This window comes from Dendropsophus ebraccatus, chromosome 13 (genome assembly GCF_027789765.1).
Source record: "Dendropsophus ebraccatus isolate aDenEbr1 chromosome 13, aDenEbr1.pat, whole genome shotgun sequence".
In the NCBI taxonomy this organism is placed as follows: Eukaryota; Metazoa; Chordata; class Amphibia; order Anura; family Hylidae; genus Dendropsophus; species Dendropsophus ebraccatus.
In genome coordinates this window covers 37,604,805-37,621,551 of record NC_091466.1, presented here as the reverse complement: position 1 = coordinate 37,621,551, position 16,747 = coordinate 37,604,805, and the positions used below count along the sequence as shown (strand labels likewise).

General features: G+C 45.1%; 1 protein-coding gene across 6 annotated transcripts in view; it reads right to left on the bottom strand.

Moving 5' to 3' along the window:
- ARHGEF11 (Rho guanine nucleotide exchange factor 11) overlaps positions 1 to 16,747 on the bottom strand; it is a 630,876-nt gene that overhangs the window by 506,441 nt on the left and 107,688 nt on the right. The gene's annotated exons all lie outside the window — the stretch shown is intronic.

Here is a 16,747-nt window from a genome sequence, read left to right as displayed (position 1 = left end):
GTGCTAGTGAGACATATAAATCATACCAAGGGGCATTGCTCAAGATTATAGGACTGGGGGCTGATTTTTGGGTTAATGTAAAACAAGTTAATTGCCACAGTAATACAGGTTACAGTTATCGCCACTCTGCCCCCTTGAAATTGATGGCACTAACCTGTAAAACTACACACAAACTATATACTAATTATATCTGGACAGTAAATTAGAGACAATACCGGGGACTTGCAATAAAAGAGTTCAAAGACAGCTTTGACAAAGACAAGTTTGTATGCATTTCCAGCTTAACAGCAATGTATAACCTATATTTTCGGATTAAAGTCAGGAATTTAAACCTGTTCTTTTTAGTGTGGCTTGGCTGCCATACGGAATGGCTACTTAACTATAGAGCTCCAGATTATCCAAAGCAACTAAAGCAACCCGTGGCCTGAATAACACCTCAGCATTACCTGATTCTGCTGCTAATGCTCCATGATTATGCAAAAGAGGAGCCCGTGGAGCCTCATTGAAGAGTCTCAAAACACAGGACTAGCCAGATATCCCTCCTGGAAGGACCCAGCCGAGGGGCAGCTCCTGTTAGGAAACCACCAAAACCACCATATTAAGTGGCCCTTATAAGTCAATGTAATGACAATGGATAAACCAAGGCTAGGTTACCATTCACATACAGCTGTTTCGGGGTGTTGCCCCTCATCAGTGTGGAGCAGGATTCTGGCTAGGTGGGAGCAATGCCTAGTAGAGCCATAAGAGAAACAGATTGCTTAACTCAGGGAGACCAGCCAAACGACAACACTGCCGGCTGCTAATGAAAGCGCTCAATGCAGTGAAGTCCTAGGTGCATTGCCCCCTGGGAAATATGAATATGCAAAAGAGGAGCCCGTGGAGCCTCATTGAAGAGTCTTAAAACTTGGCTGGGTCCTTCCCGGAGGGATATCTGGCTAGTCCTGTGTTTTGAGACTCTTCAATGAGGCTCCACGGGCTCCTCTTTTGCATATTCATGTTTCCCAGGGGGCAATGCACCTAGGACTTCACTGCATTGAGCGCTTTCATTAGCAGCCGGCAGTGTTGTCGCTTGGCTGGTCTCCCTGAGTTCAGCAATCTGTTTCTCTTATGGCTCTACTAGGCATTGCTCCCACCTAGCCAGAATCCTGCTCCACACTGATGAGGGGCAACACCCCGAAACAGCTGTATGTGGATGGTAACCTAGCCTTGGTTTATCCCTTGTCATTACATTGACTTATAAGGGCCACTTAATATGGTGGTTTTGGTTGTTTCCTAACAGGAGCTGCCCCTTGGCTGGGTCCTTCCCGGAGGGATATCTGGCTAGTCCTGTGTTTTGAGACTCTTCAATGAGGCTCCACGGGCTCCTCTTTTGCATATTCATGTTTCCCAGGGGGCAATGCACCTAGGACTTCACTGCATTGAGCGCTTTCATTAGCAGGCGGCAGTGTTGTCGTTTGGCTGGTCTCCCTGAGTTCAGCAATCTGTTTCTCTTAATGCTCCATGATGACATCCAGAATGAGGAAAAAGGGGGAAAACAGGGGCTAAGCCCCAAAAACTAGCTGATTTTTATGCCTCCCTGAGGAGGAATAAAAAGATGGCATCCGTGTGCTTCATATGTATCTGGCGCACACTCAGCCGGAGACAACGTCTGGAGCAGTTTCACTGGGACACAGACCACATATGGAGCTCCTCTGTTCCCCTGCTGGCAATGTTATCCCCAGCTGCCAACTGATGGGAACCCTCGCGGAGGGATGAAGCCGGCGCCATTGCAGGACATAGGAAAGTAGATTCCCCTCACTCAGCTCTGTCATCACCCACCTCCCGAAGCCCTGAAAAACAGAGGCTCCAACTGCAAGATAACAGAAGCAAATGCCCTCCAACAATACACGGAAAATTATGCTTATGGCAGATGAGAACTCCATACATATGAATTTAGCAGAAACAGTACAACCTCTTTAGGCTGCTGTCCATGAAGCACAACAACTTGTACAACATGCTGAGACTAAGATGGGGGAGCTGACCAAGTCGGATAAGGAGCTCATAGATGCGCATTATGACCTAGAAGCTGACGTGAAAGCTTTCAGATTAAATATTGCAAATCTGGAAGAGATCACAGAGAAACCATTCAAAATTCTGTGGTGTAGCCTAAACCAGTTCTTCTCAAACTGTAAAGCGGGCCCCACCAGTGAGGCGCCCCCCCAAGAGACATCCTGGCACCTCTACAATACTTTCATGTAAAGGATGCCCTGATGATAGCTGCACGGAAAGCTAATAATTTGCCTGAAAGATTTTAAAAACCTGTCTCTATTCACTGACCTCTCCAAACGAAATATATTTAACATTACTTTACCCTTTAAGGGCGGAGCCAATTTTCACTTGATCTGTACTTTCTATCGATTGTTTCCCGGGGGGGATCTACTGATGGGCTTTTAAAGGCATTTAAAGGCATTTAAATGCAGCTGCCAGTTTTGAGAGCTGCATTAAAGTGTCTAGAAGGCTCGGCGTTGGAGGGGGGGGGGGGGCAAACAAGGCAATTGCCCATGGCCCCCATCCCCTACCCCTGTTACAGTTTGGGTCACAGGCAGGAGCTCACAGACAGAGTCCTTGAGTGAGCCCTGGCCACAGCTAATTGCTGCTATCAGGGGATCCTACAGAAGCTGCAGGACCAGTGGCATAGCTACAGCGGTTGCAGAGGTCGCAGGCCTTGGCCTGTCAGCCAGGGGGGCCTGGCAGACTGTTCCTTTCTCCTTATCTGTAACATTTTATTTATTACAGCAGGTCAGGTTTAACAGTTCTATTGCTCATATGCTGCAAATGTAACAGAAGCATCTGTAGGAAAACAGTCAAAGGGTTAAACCTGACTTGCTGTAATGAATAGAGTTACGGATAAGGAGACAGGAGCAGGGAGGGAGGTGTATATTATATCCCTGATACACAATACACATGTGAGGGTAGCACATCATAGCTATCCTTTAAGTGTACCTGTCAAACTTTTGACATTTCTCTATGACGTACACTTTCAGCATCCCGCTACCAAAGACATACTGACATTCATTTCACTTGACATAATGTAGTCAGATAGAGATTGTTTGGGCCACTCTCCATTGATATATATTAATTATCTAGACTCAGTAGTGTGGTGTGCTGTGCTATTGTGTCCTGTTAAATTAGTGTATATCAGCCGTAAGCAGTGGGCATTGTTACTATATTTTGGGGGGGGGGGGGGGGGGGCAAAGCAGTAGGGGGCATTATTACTATATGTGGGGGCACAGGAGGAGACATTATTGCTATATGGGGAAACAGCAGGAGACATTATTGCTATATGGGGGGACAGCAGGGGCATTACTGCTATATGGGGGGACAGCAGGGGCATTACTGCTATATGGGGGGGCAGCAGGAGTATTTATTGCTATATGGAGGGAAAGCAGGGGCATTATTACTATATGAGGGCACAGCAGGAGTAATTATTACTATATGTGAGGGCACAGCAGGAGAAATTATTACTATATGGAGGCACAGCAGGGGACATTATTACTATATAGGGTGTACAGCAGGGGCATTACTACTATATGGAGGGAACAGCAGGAGGCATTATTACTATATGTAGGGGCACAGCAGAAGACATTATTACTATATGCAGGACAGCAGGACGCATTATTACTATATGGGAGAACAACAGGGGGCATTATTACTATATGGGGCTAAGCAGGGGGCATTATTACTATATGGGGGACAGATCAGAGCAGGGGGCATTATTACTATATTGGGGGCACAGCAGGGAATACTATATATAGGGGATCACTCACTTTACTGCACATAACACCAAACAGCGTAATTACTACTGTATGGGAAAAGGCAAATGACGCCTCAGATCAAAGAAGACGTCACGTGAGTTTTTTTTTGTATTTTGTAGAACATTGGGAAGGGGTGCCCCAGGGTGGAAAAGGTTGCTCTAAGTTAGAGGTACAGGCAGTTTCAACAAAAAAGCTAGAAGCAGCCATTCCTGTGCCACAATCGCTAAATTATCACATTTGTGCGTGGGGGGGGGGGCGGTTTGCAGTTTTGGGGTTGCACTGTGTGGGGGAGCCCAAGTTCAATTCTTGCACCGGGGCCCATGAGACATTAGCTACGCCCCTGTGCAGGATGGTATCCTCCCTGAGTGTGTGCTCCCTGTGATTGTGTGTGCTCTCTTAAGACCTCCCTTCCTCCTGCTCCTTTTCCTGTCTGGTCTGACCTCTGTCCTCCTCTTGCTGCGACTGGTGTCGAGACGATGGGGGAGAGGTCTGCAGGCTGTGTCACATCCTTCTGCTGCTGCCATAGACATGAGGGGGATGCATCACTACAACCAGCATGCAGTGACTGGTGTCGGGACGATGGGGCAGAAGTCTGCAGGCTGTGTCACATCCTTCTGCTGCAGTCATAGACATGAGAGGGATGCATCACTACACCCAGCATGCTGCTAGAGGCAGTACATATACTGTATATGTAGTGTGTAGGTAATGTGTATGAATGTAGGTGTATAATGCATGAATGTAGTATGTGTTACATGCTCAGGTGTATACTGTATGCACTGAATGTCTTGGATTTGTATAATTTGTTTTCATGGATGTGTTAGTATGTGTATACATTCGTTTGTGTGTGTATATATATATATATATATATATACACACACCTACACACACAGTGAAACCTTCCAAGAAGACCGCTCCTTTGAGAAGACCCCCCCCCCCTTTACCGACCGATTTTTTTCTGTGACGGATTTTTCCCCCATTCATTTCTATGGAAGATGCCTCTCCTTTAGCAGACCACCCCCTGATCCGACCCCCGCCCGCCTTTTTGTGCAAAATTTGTGGGTAAAAAACCCTATATGAAGACCAGAAGCAGGACTTACGTGCTGAAAATCGCTAGCCGACAGCGCTGACTGGCATCTTGATGAAGGAGGAGGGAGACAGACAGTGCGTGAGCAGAACATGCGACGCTGGAGGGCGGAAGGAGGAGGCGTGACTTAGCTGAGAGGAGCGTCATAACGTTTAGGCCGCAAGCACAACGCGATCACCAGCCTCTCACTACAGGAGACAGCATCCAGCGACCAGTAAGAGGTTAATAAGAGAAACCAGAGATGTCAGGGGGCGCCATGATGGAGACCACGGATGTCAGGGAGCTGCCATTATAGGGACCAGGGATGTCAGGGGGCTGCCATTATAGGGACCAGGGATGTCAGTGGGCACCATGATGAGGACCAGGGATGTCAGGGGGTGCCATGATGGGGACCAGGGATGCCAGGGGGTGCCATGATGGGGACCAAGGATGTCAGGGGGTGCCATGATGGGGGCCAGGGATGTCAGGGGGTGCCAAGATGGGGATCAGGGATGTCAGGGGGTGCCATGTAGGAGCCAGGAATGAGACAATACTGTATACTGTACTGTATCATGACAGGTCCCCCCTTGTACAAGAGAGATTCCTGTGCTGCCCATGAACTTATTGTATCAGCTGGGAATTTGCAGAATTGTCTTATTGGAGATCAATACCGTCCTATATTACCAGAGAACAGTCAGTGTAATGCTAGGACTTTTAGTACTGAACTGCTAAAGCTCTTGCTTTTCTGTGTCAACAGTTTATGCAGTGTCCCAGAACAGAGTTTCTGCCTCTGTTCTGGAAAGTTATGGTCCACTCCAAACTGCGTTTTATGTCACCCCTCTTAGTATTCAGGTCCGTTGTTTCACCTATTTCTTGTATATTTTCAGCTACAGTTAGGGCCAGAAATATTTGGACAGTGACACAAGTTTATTGTTATTTTACCTGTTTACAAAAACATGTTCAGAAATACAATTATATATATATAATATGGGCTGAAAGTGCACACTCCCAGCTGCAATGTGAGAGTTTCCACATCCAAATCGGAGAAAGGGTTTAGGAATCATAGCTCTGTAATGCATAGCCTCCTCTTTTTCAAGGGACCAAAAGTAATTGGACAATGGACTCTCAGGGCTGCAATTAACTCTGATGGCGTCTCCCTCGTTAACCTGTAATCAATTAAGTAGTTAAAAGGTCTGGGGTTGATTCCAGGTGTGTGGTTTTGCATTTGGAAGCTGTTGCTGTGACCAGACAACATGCGGTCAAAGGAACTCTCAATTGAGGTGAAGCAGAACATCCTGAGGCTGAAAAAAAAAGAAAAAATCCATCAGAGAGATAGCAGACATGCTTGGAGTAGCAAAATCAACAGTCGGGTACATTCTGAGAAAAAAGGAATTGACTGGTGAGCTTGGGAACTCAAAAAGGCCTGGGCGTCCACGGAAGACAACAGTGGTGGATGATCGCCGCATACTTTCTTTGGTGAAGAAGAACCCGTTCACAACATCAACTGAAGTCCAGAACACTCTCAGGGAAGTAGGTGTATCTGTCTCTAAGTCAACAGTAAAGAGAAGACTCCATGAAAGTAAATAAAAAGGGTTCGCATCTAGATGCAAACCATTTATCAATTGCAAAAATAGACAGGCCAGAGTTAAATTTGCCGAAAAACACCTCAAGAAGCCAGCTCAGTTCTGGAAAAGTATTCTATGGACAGATGAGACAAAGATCAACCTGTACCAGAATGATGGGAAGAAAAAAGTCTGGAGAAGAAAGGGAACGGCACATGATCCAAGGCACACCACATCCTCTGTAAAACATGGTGGAGGCAACGTGATGGCATGGGCATGCATGGCTTTCAATGGCACTGGGTCACTTGTGTTTATTGATGACATAAGAGCAGACAAGAGTAGCCGGATGAATTCTGAAGTGTACCGGGATATACTTTCAGCCCAGATTCAGCCAAATGTTGCAAAGTTGATTGGACGGCGCTTCATAGTACAGATGGACAATGACCCCAAGCATACAGCCAAAGCTACCCAGGAGTTCATGAGTGCAAAAAAGTGGAACATTCTGCAATGGCCAAGTCAATCACCAGATCTTAACCCAATTGAGCATGCATTTCACTTGCTCAAATCCAGACTTAAGACGGAAAGACGCACAAACAAGCAAGACCTGAAGGCTGCGGCTGTAAAGGCCTGGCAAAGCATTAAGAAGGAGGAAACCCAGCGTTTGGTGATGTCCATGGGTTCCAGACTTAAGGCAGTGATTGCCTCCAAAGGATTCGCAACAAAATATTGAAAAAATATATATTTTGTTTGGGTTATGTTTATTTATCCAATTACTTTTGAGCTCCTAAAATGTGCAGTGTTTGTAAAGAAATGTGTACAATTCCTACATTTTCTATCACATATTTTTTTCAACCCTTCAAATTAAACGTTAAAATCTGCACTTGAATTCTGTTGCAGAGGTTTCATTTCAAATCCAATGCGGTGGCATGCAGAGCCCAACTCGCGAAAATTGTGTCACTGTCCAAATATTTCTGGCCCTAACTGTATGTGCCTAATGGTGTGATAATGCAATGTCTTGGTGTCACGTGACTGTTCCCTGCTTCCATGGTAACCCCAATGGCCATCGAGATTTGGCTGGGAATACCATGTGACTTCCTCTCTAGCCCCAGTCTTCTCTCCACCTTTAGGGGAGAAGGGTGTGTTGCTCTGTTGTTCCTGGGTCCTGTCTTTCACCTTCAGGGGGACAGGTTGTGTGTGTGTCCTCTCTCCACTGTTAGGAGAGAAAAACATGTGCTCTGCTGCAGCATTACCAGAAGTGTTCCTGGCTGTGTCCTTATTCTCAAGTCTCAAGATCCTCATCTATACTAAAGATCTGGGTGCCGTTCTTCAGTCATTCTTCTCATCATCTTCTCTAATCATCAACAGCAAGTATTCATCTCAGTTTCATTCCACCCAGCATCTCAACTTCAGTATCACTACTACTCCCATCATTCAGTACGCTATCATCACAGCCTATTGCAGCATCTCTGCTTTATTCAAGTCTGCCTTATACCCGGTTGCATCCAGAGAGACTGTTGCTACGAGTTACCACCGTTATAATAAATACACAACGACCGTTGTTTCTGAACCTTGGCATTGGTGTAATTATTGGTGCCCTGACTAAGGACAACAAGGAATTGCTCTGCCTCCGCCTGGTCAGGTACCCGGTCTAAAGCTGCTATCCCTCGTGCCAATACCGTGACTACCATCAGGCAAGTGGCTAACCGGGTCCCTACCCAGTACTACCACCTACTACTACCCTCAGCGGAGTGGCCCAGTGCATTTACAGTGGCCAAACAAAAATCTGCATGTGCACTGTACTCTTCCAGAGAACCTGCTGCAATTTCTGAGAATCAAGAAGAGAGACGGTAAGCATAATGGTGTACTGAATGGCGCAATACCAGGGTCTATTCCAGATGCATCTAACGAAAGGGCGCTGGATACATGTGGAATAGTGAAGAGGGGGGACAAACAAACCCAACAGTTTGCTTTTTTGCCTTTTAGGTCTATACAAAGACAGACAAGAACATCAGCTATGGAGAGTTCAAGCAGCAAAAGAAAACAGTCCATTTTAACCCTGTGTGATAGAATTGCCATGATGAAGAAGAGTGAAGAAGGAAAGTCACAAGGGAAACTAGCTAATGTAAAAGGCTGACACTATCACTAAGTGTTTTCTTAAGAGTGGCTTTGAGTTCAGCTCATGTGGATAACTTCCTCTCTGATGTTGAGGAGACAGGTGAATCTCCTAACCATCTCACTCACCTTGCTAAGGCTGGTAATGTGATCAGTGACGTGAAACACATTGATGAAGATGTTGAATGCTTCAACACTGGTGACACCTTAGATTCTTTGGTAGTGATTGGTGACAGTGATTCTGATCCTGAGGATCCTGAGCTGAGTGATGGGGGGCCCTCTTTTTCTCTAGAGTAACCAATTGCTTGCTGCTGAACTGGGCAAATAGTTACTGATTGACTCATTGCTTCAAGTTGAGAGAGTATGAAAATGTCACTTTTTTGGGCAGTACCAATTAAAACATGTTTTCCACTATACTGTACAGTACTGTAGTGTCATTTTACCTGTGACTCCCCAGTTGACTCCTAGTCACTCACGGTATACTGGACTGGAGAGCCCCAGGTAGAAGAGCACTGCAATACAGGACTGTAGGATTCTTTTTAAAGTGTACCTTTCATTTGGGCAAGCTTTTCAGATGTCATAAAGACACGTCAAAAGTATTGATTGGTCAGGCAGTGGTCACACCCGTACTAATTGTGAGAATGAGTGGGGAGAGCTCCACGCTACAGCACGGTCCACTCCTGCACTGTGTTAGAAAAAAAAGAGTTGGGCTCTATGGAGTATAAAGTCTATGGAGCCCTACTCTTTTTTTTCCTTACACAAAGCAGGGAGAGGACACACTGTAGCATGGTGCTCTCCCCACTCCTTCTCACAATTAGTACGGGTGTGAACACTCAGTCCAGGACCAATACAAACTTTTGACATGTGTCTGTGACATCTCAAAAGTTTTCCCAACAAACAGTGACACTTAAACATCTTACAGTACTCAGTTGAACACTTACTTTATGTTTCAGTCACATACAGTTCTAGGTCACAGGTTTGTTCTGATGGCTGTTTGTAAAGTTCTGAAAATGTCATATTCTTTTGCAGCCAAAGAGCCGTCCTCTATGTCACTCCAGTAAGGTGGGAGGGGAGGTTGTACAGTATCTGAGCTGCTGCAAAGGAAAGTGATGACTTTATAACTTTACAAACAAAGGTATGGCCAGTTGTATCTCCCTATGATGAAGTATTACATGTTCCTGTTTGTTGCAATGTGTTTTTTTAAATCTGTTTGTTGTATGAGCAAGAGTAGAGATGAGCGAATTTACAGTAGGAAAGAAGCGAAACACTTAGGGCCCTATTCCACCGGACGATTATTGTTCAGATTATCGTTAAATCGTTCGAATCTAAACGATAATCGTTTGGTTGAAATGCAGTTAACGATTTAACGACCGAACGAGAAATTATGGACCTATTTTTATCTTTGCTTGTTCGCAAAACGTTTGCATTAAATAAGACGTCGTTCGGTCGTTCGCAGTATATACGAACGCAATAGCGAAGAAAAAACGATCGCAAATACGATCATAAGTAACGATTATCGTTCCATGGAAATGAGTGAACGTTTTCAGGTCTTTCGCAATAGCGGTCATTTGAGATCATTAATCGTTAATGATTATGCTAACAATAATCGTCCTTAGCCTCATAAGCAGAATGCTGCTAGGAACTGTGGGGCTTTGAAGTCTGCTCGTCTCCGTGCTGCTCCTCCCCGGGTGCTGGGAAAAGCTAGATCCAGTCCTGGGAAACTGGGAGAAGTTTCCAGCTCCCGGGGAGGAGCGGCATGGAGTGGAGCAAACTTCAAAGCCCCACAGCCTCATGAGCAGAATGCTGCTAAGTGGTGAGTTTCTGACCTGCTGTAGATTCGCTCAACTCTACGCAAAAGCATACATGCCCAACTGCTTCTCCATTCAAAAAGAGAACACAGTACCACAGTACAGTACTGTATCTCCTGATTGCTGGGGCCCCCAGTGATAAGATATAGCACTGTAATGTATTTCAGTTGCAGAACTTTCTGCATTCTTTTATGCTTTTTAGTTTGCAGTGTACTGATGTTATACTGTACTAGTGATGTCACGATACCAGAATTTAGAGTTCGATACCGATACCAAACTTTATTTCGATACTCAATACCAATTCGATACTTAATAAAGAATTAAAAAACAAGAAAAACACAACTCCAGAAATATAATGCATGCCTGCCCCCCTCGACTGTTAGATATGTGACCTTTTCATCACTGAATTTTTTTTCTGGGATGTGATTTCACTTTTTTTACAAATACACTGTTTACTACGCAATATCAGGAATGTAATCATTTTATAGTTGAGGCAATAACACTTCAGCTATCAGGGTATGCTGGGGGCAGTAGTTTTGCACTGTTTCAGCTGTTGGGGTATGCTGGGGGCAGTAGTTTTGCACTGTTTCAGCTGTTGGGGTATGCTGGGGGCAGTAGTTTTGCACTGTTTCAGCTGTTGGGGTATGCTGGGGAATAACATTAAGGACAATTCTCTTTTGAAATCCTTTCATTTTACAAAAAAATCCTAGAAGGCAAGGAGAGGTGCCAGTGCCTGTATATACTGTGGCAGTGCAGGTATACACAGCACCAGGGTCAGAACAGTGTACATGAAGTAGATTGCCACAGTGTATACAGACTCTGACAGGGAGAGAGAAAGAAAAATAAGATAGATAGATACTGTAGGAGATAGATAGATAGATAGATAGATAGATAGATAGATAGATAGATAGATAGATAGATAGATAGGAGATAGATAGATAAATAGATAGGAGATAGATAGATAGATAGATAGATAGATAGATAGATAGAAAAATAGATAGATAGGAGATAGATAGATAGATAGATAGATAGATAGATAGATAGATAGATAGATAGATAGAAGATAGAGAGATGATAGATAGATGGCTGCATTGTGGCAACTTGGCATGGAGAGAGTCAGTATCCCACCCGCGGTGGGCTCCGGGGGCGGGGCTTGTCAGTGCCAGGTCCCTAGCCCGTTTGTCTTCAAGAGTGCCCCAAACCCACCACTATGCAAGGAGGGAGACGAGCTCCATAGCAGCCCTGTGGGCAGCACTCCCATGTAGTGCCCCCCCCCCCCGGCCACAACCCTCTGCAAGTCTGCAGTGCCGCACCTGTCAGCCTTGAAGTGAGCACAGGAGTCAAAAAGGCAGCCCTGCTCATGCACCACCACAGCCCTCAGCGTCACCGGCTCGTTAGGACTCGGACGTGCAGTGGCTCATCCCCCGCAGCACAGCGGGCCGCTTCGAAACTGAGCACTCGGGATCAACTAGCTGCATTGCGCGACCCGCCGCTGCACATGTGGTACCGTGGGGGGAGGGGGGGGGGTTGATCGGGCGGCATATGGACATTCCCTGCTTAAATGACTGCTGCCCACAGGATCATTTCTGGAGGGGTTATATGCCGCTGTCAGTGTGACAGAGGCATGTACACAGCAAAAAAGCCGGCACAAGCTATCGCTAAGTGCCGGCTATTTGAATTTGGCGCCGTCGGGAGCGGAGGGTGGGTGGGCAACTGAGGTGACTCTAGGGGGCAGGGGGCGCACTGAGAACATGGCCGGCACTCAGCTAGCTGCCGGCCATGTTCTCTGCACTATACTTTATATTAAGCTGCTGTATTAGGCAGTTTAACATAAAGTATCGAATACCAGGAAATCCTGGTACCGAACCGTTTTTATAGAATATCGATAGTAGTATCGATATTTCGGTGCATCGTCCATCCCTATACTGTACTGGTGTCATCCTGTACTGATGTTATACTGTAGTCAGTTCCAGGAATAGTTTTAGGGTTGGGCAATACTTTCCAATACAGGATGTATGAAAAAAAAAGTTCATAATACAGTCCTGTTTGCTGTATGATGACTGTCTCATTAAACACTTGATAAGACATGACTGTGTGCTTTTTCATCATTATTTATGTGTAAATGTATGTTGTACACATTGCTACTTCAATTATACACTTAATTCTGCATTTTCTATACTTCGTTCTATGACAAGACCACCCCCATAAAAGACCGATTTTTGGGCCAAAATTGGGTGGTCGGCTCATAGTGGTTTATATATATATTATAATATATGTATATGTGTGTCTATATTATATAATGCCACTGCTCCTTCAGCAGTGGCAGAAGTGTTCAGGTGAAGTCACCATAAGGGCACAAACACACGTACGAAATCGGCTGCGGATACCTGCCTATTCATTTCAATGGGATGACATACTCACATGTCATTTGTCATCCCTTTGCGATTTCCCGGCGCTCAGCCAATAACTGCGCCGCGGCGGGGCAGGTGACTATGGCGGTACTGTTAGTTTATATAGAGTGTGTATAAACAGTCATTTTGTGGCGGTCACTCTATGGCGGTAATATTGGTGTTTTGGGGTCATTATGGGTTGGGGTGATATTATTGGTCTTTACTAGAGATGAGTGAGTACTACTCGATCAAATAGTACACTATTCGAAATACTCGATTTCGATTGAGTATTTGATCAAAACCCCAGTAAAAATTTGATTCCCCTCCCTCCTTCCCTGGCGTTTTTTTTTAAAGCAATAACTATGCAGGGGGGTGGGACAGGCACTAGGAGCACACAGGCAGTGAAAAAAAAAAATAATAATAATAATAAATTTATTTGTATAGCGCCAACAGATTCCGCAGATTCACCTACATTCATTGGCTGGCTAAACCATGTGACCTTCACAGTAATCGAACAGTGGATTTGAGATTTGTTTTCAGATGAGACTTGGAGCTAGACAGGGAGACAGTGTGTAGCAGGTACAGTCAGGTATTAGGTGATTTTAGGCAGGAGAGACCCACAAAAGCCCCTGTTCGGGCTAAAACTACAGAAGGAACACATTTATCTAAAGACATATAGCTATTAAACCATCTAGCAGCACATAGGTCACATAGGTGTGTTCAGACAGGCAGCAGGAGTGTATTCACTGCGAGGAATAGGCTGCAGTGTATCTGTCGGTATAGGGTATACGGCTGTATACTCCTTGTGTGCCAAGGCAAAAAATGGCGTGGTGTTACTGTTCTGCGTGCTGTGTGCCACATCATAAAGTCTAATGCCTTTTGCCTGCTGTAGAGCATTCTTATTATACATCAAAGAGGGTATACGATTGTATACTCCTTGTGTGCCAAGGCAAAAAAAATAAAAGTGTTGTACTACTCTTCTACGTGCTTGTGCGCAACATAAAGTATAACGGCTGTTGCCTGCTGTAGGGCATTCTAATACGTCATAGAGAGGGTATACGGCTGTATACTCCTTGTGTGCCATGAGACCCATACTCCCTTATGTGTAATAAGGGCATATGGAAGTGGCAGAGGACTTTGAAAATGTAAAGACATGTCTTACCACATCACACACACAATGACAATATTAATTTCCCCCTTGCCTATGCCATCTGTGGTTGTCATAGGCAACGTGACTTAAAGGGGTGCATGAAAATATTTCTTTGTCTTAAAATGTGTCTTTCTGTCCATACTACTGTTAAGGAAGGAAGGTTTCCATGTATTTTTTTCACTTTACATAGTGGTCATATTGTGTTTGGAGTGTATAGTTGATAGGTTGTGATAGTGGCGTAATACTGCAACTCCAGTTGTATTCCAGAGGTGTTGCCATCATTTCCTGAGGTGTCTTTGTGGACTTGGTGACCTCCAAGTGGTAAAATTTTGATTTCCAAGTGTCGAGGATTTTTCTCCCATAGACTTTAATGGGATTCGGTATCCGATCAAATAGTCAAGTATTGGGGTCTACTCGACTCGATATTCAAAAATTCGAATATTTTACTACTCGCTCATCTCTAGTTTTTACATGTGCGCGTTTTCTTCAGTAACAGTATGGAGGTAATATTTGGTCCTGATATAGCGATGTATTTTTTTTAAACAATGCATATAAACATTTTTTGTGTGTCAGTCTTTTGCGTCTTGGCATGTAACCTTTTGAACTGACTGACTGTGACTAAGGTCCTAATAATAATTGTTAGAATCAGGCTAATATAACTCATGTAATAAAGACAACAATCAGCTGAAGAGCTACACGATCAGCTGCCAGCCACACATCGCTGTAATAGGTAGCATGGCCTATGGCTGATAAATAGGTGAATAAAATAATAAAGTTATTACTTAACTGATCACCTTCCCCGGTGTCCTCAGGCCTTGTCGGGGCAATACCCTGGTCACCGCAGCTGCAGCTCTCACTTTTGGTCCAATCGCTGAAGTAACAGCCTCTCAGCCAATCACTGGCTGCAGTGCTGTCCTGTCTTAGCCAGTGATTGCCCAGTCACTTCAGAGATGGGACCAGAAATGAAAGCTGCAGCTGCGCTGACCAGTGTATTGCCCCGACAAGGCCCGAGGACACCGGGGAAGGTGATCAGTTAAGAAATAGCTTTATTATTTACTATATACAGCAAGGGTTGCACGGACATCACTAATAATGTCCATGCAGCCCTTGCTGCACAATAATCAATCAAGCTGTCCTATAGGTTCTGTAAGCAAGATCTTCTAGATTGGTGCTAACTAGAGATAAGCGAAGCGGGTTCGGGTTAGAGTCCATCCAAACCCAAACGTTCGGCATTTGATTAGCGGGGGCTGCTAAACTTGGATAAAGCTCTAAGGTTGTCTGGAAAACATGGATACAGCCAATGACTATATCCATGTTTTCAACATAGCCTTAGGGCTTTGTCCAAGTTCAGCAGCCACCGCTAATCAAATGCCGAACGTTCGGGTTCGGATGGACTCGAGCATGCTCGAGCTTCGCTCATCTCTAGTGCTAACTTATCCAGAGTATCAGACCATGTAATACCCGAACCAGCCACGAGCAGCGGGTACCACTGACTAAAGTGTATAAGGACCTTAAATTGTTGCTACAATATGTTAGCATTTGGGGCCCCACCTTTACCTTTGCCCAGGGCCACATTTAATCTAAAACCCGCCATGGTGTCTAGTAACCGCCCGGAGTTCAACAGTTCAGAGTGGGGTCTCGGCGTGGGTACGTTATTGGTCCATAAGGGGTTAAAGCGACTCTGTACCCCCAATCTGACCCCCCCCCCCCAAACCACTTGTACCTTTGGATAGCTGCTTTAATTCAAGATCTGCCCTGGGGTCCGTTCGGCAGGTGATACAGTTATTGTCTTAAAAACAACTTTTAAACTTGCAGCCCCAACCATGCCCAACGGCCGGGGCTTAGAGTATCTGTGCCCTAACTTTGCACCACCCCTCCGTCCCTCCTCCCCACCCTATTCATCATTAGGAATGCCACTGGAACATTTTCTCCTGTCTGAATATAGCACAGGTGCCTTAACGATCTAGCCCATGTTCAGTATTCACACAGTTGATGAATAGGAGACAATCTGCCTGGAGCATTCCCAACGATGAGGAGGGCGGGGAGGAGGGACAGAGAGGTTGTGCCAGCCTATGTGCCAGCATAGACATTGTAGGCCACGGCCGTTTGGCACAGTTTAAAAGTTGTTTTTTAAGGACAATAACCGCATCACCTCCTGAACAGACCCCAGGACAGATCTTGGATTAAAAGCAGCCATCTGAAGGTACAAGCGGTTTGGGGTGGGGGGGTTGGTACCTAAACCTGTAGAAATTCAGTCTCCTGTCAGAAATTCGGCCTCTTTTCCTGTCAATCAATCACTCTGCAGAGCATGCTGACAGGCAGACAACTAATTTCCGTCTCACCCTTCCACACCCCTCCGCCTTGTGCACCGTATTCAAAGACCGAATTTCTGCACATAAAGGTACAACAGAGCGCATAAAACACATGGTAAGACAGTGTTTTACCCCATCTATCGGCCACTGCTAGTAGCTTTAGAATCAAATTCCTAGTGGGTTAAATGATATGTAATCGTCTGATTACAGAATCCCTTTAAACCAAAAGAACTCTGCAATAGGTCTTTATACTTCAATTCCATAGATACCACCTTTATTACAACTCCAAAGTAGTAGAAGCGATATGTAAATTACTGGATGAAGCACAGGGCATTCCCCTGAGCTCAAAAGGCCCAGCAAGATTCAGCCCTGTTGTGCTGTATAAATATCCCCTTTGCCTCTGGTCCTAGTCAAACATGCAGTCCAAGGCAGCATTATTCCATCAATTCATATAGTCTTTATTCACTTAATGCCACGTTTTGGTATACACCTTTTACAAGCAGATGGGTGGAATTGTGCTGTCTTGTATTTTAAAATCAGGGGCAGTATCTGTTCT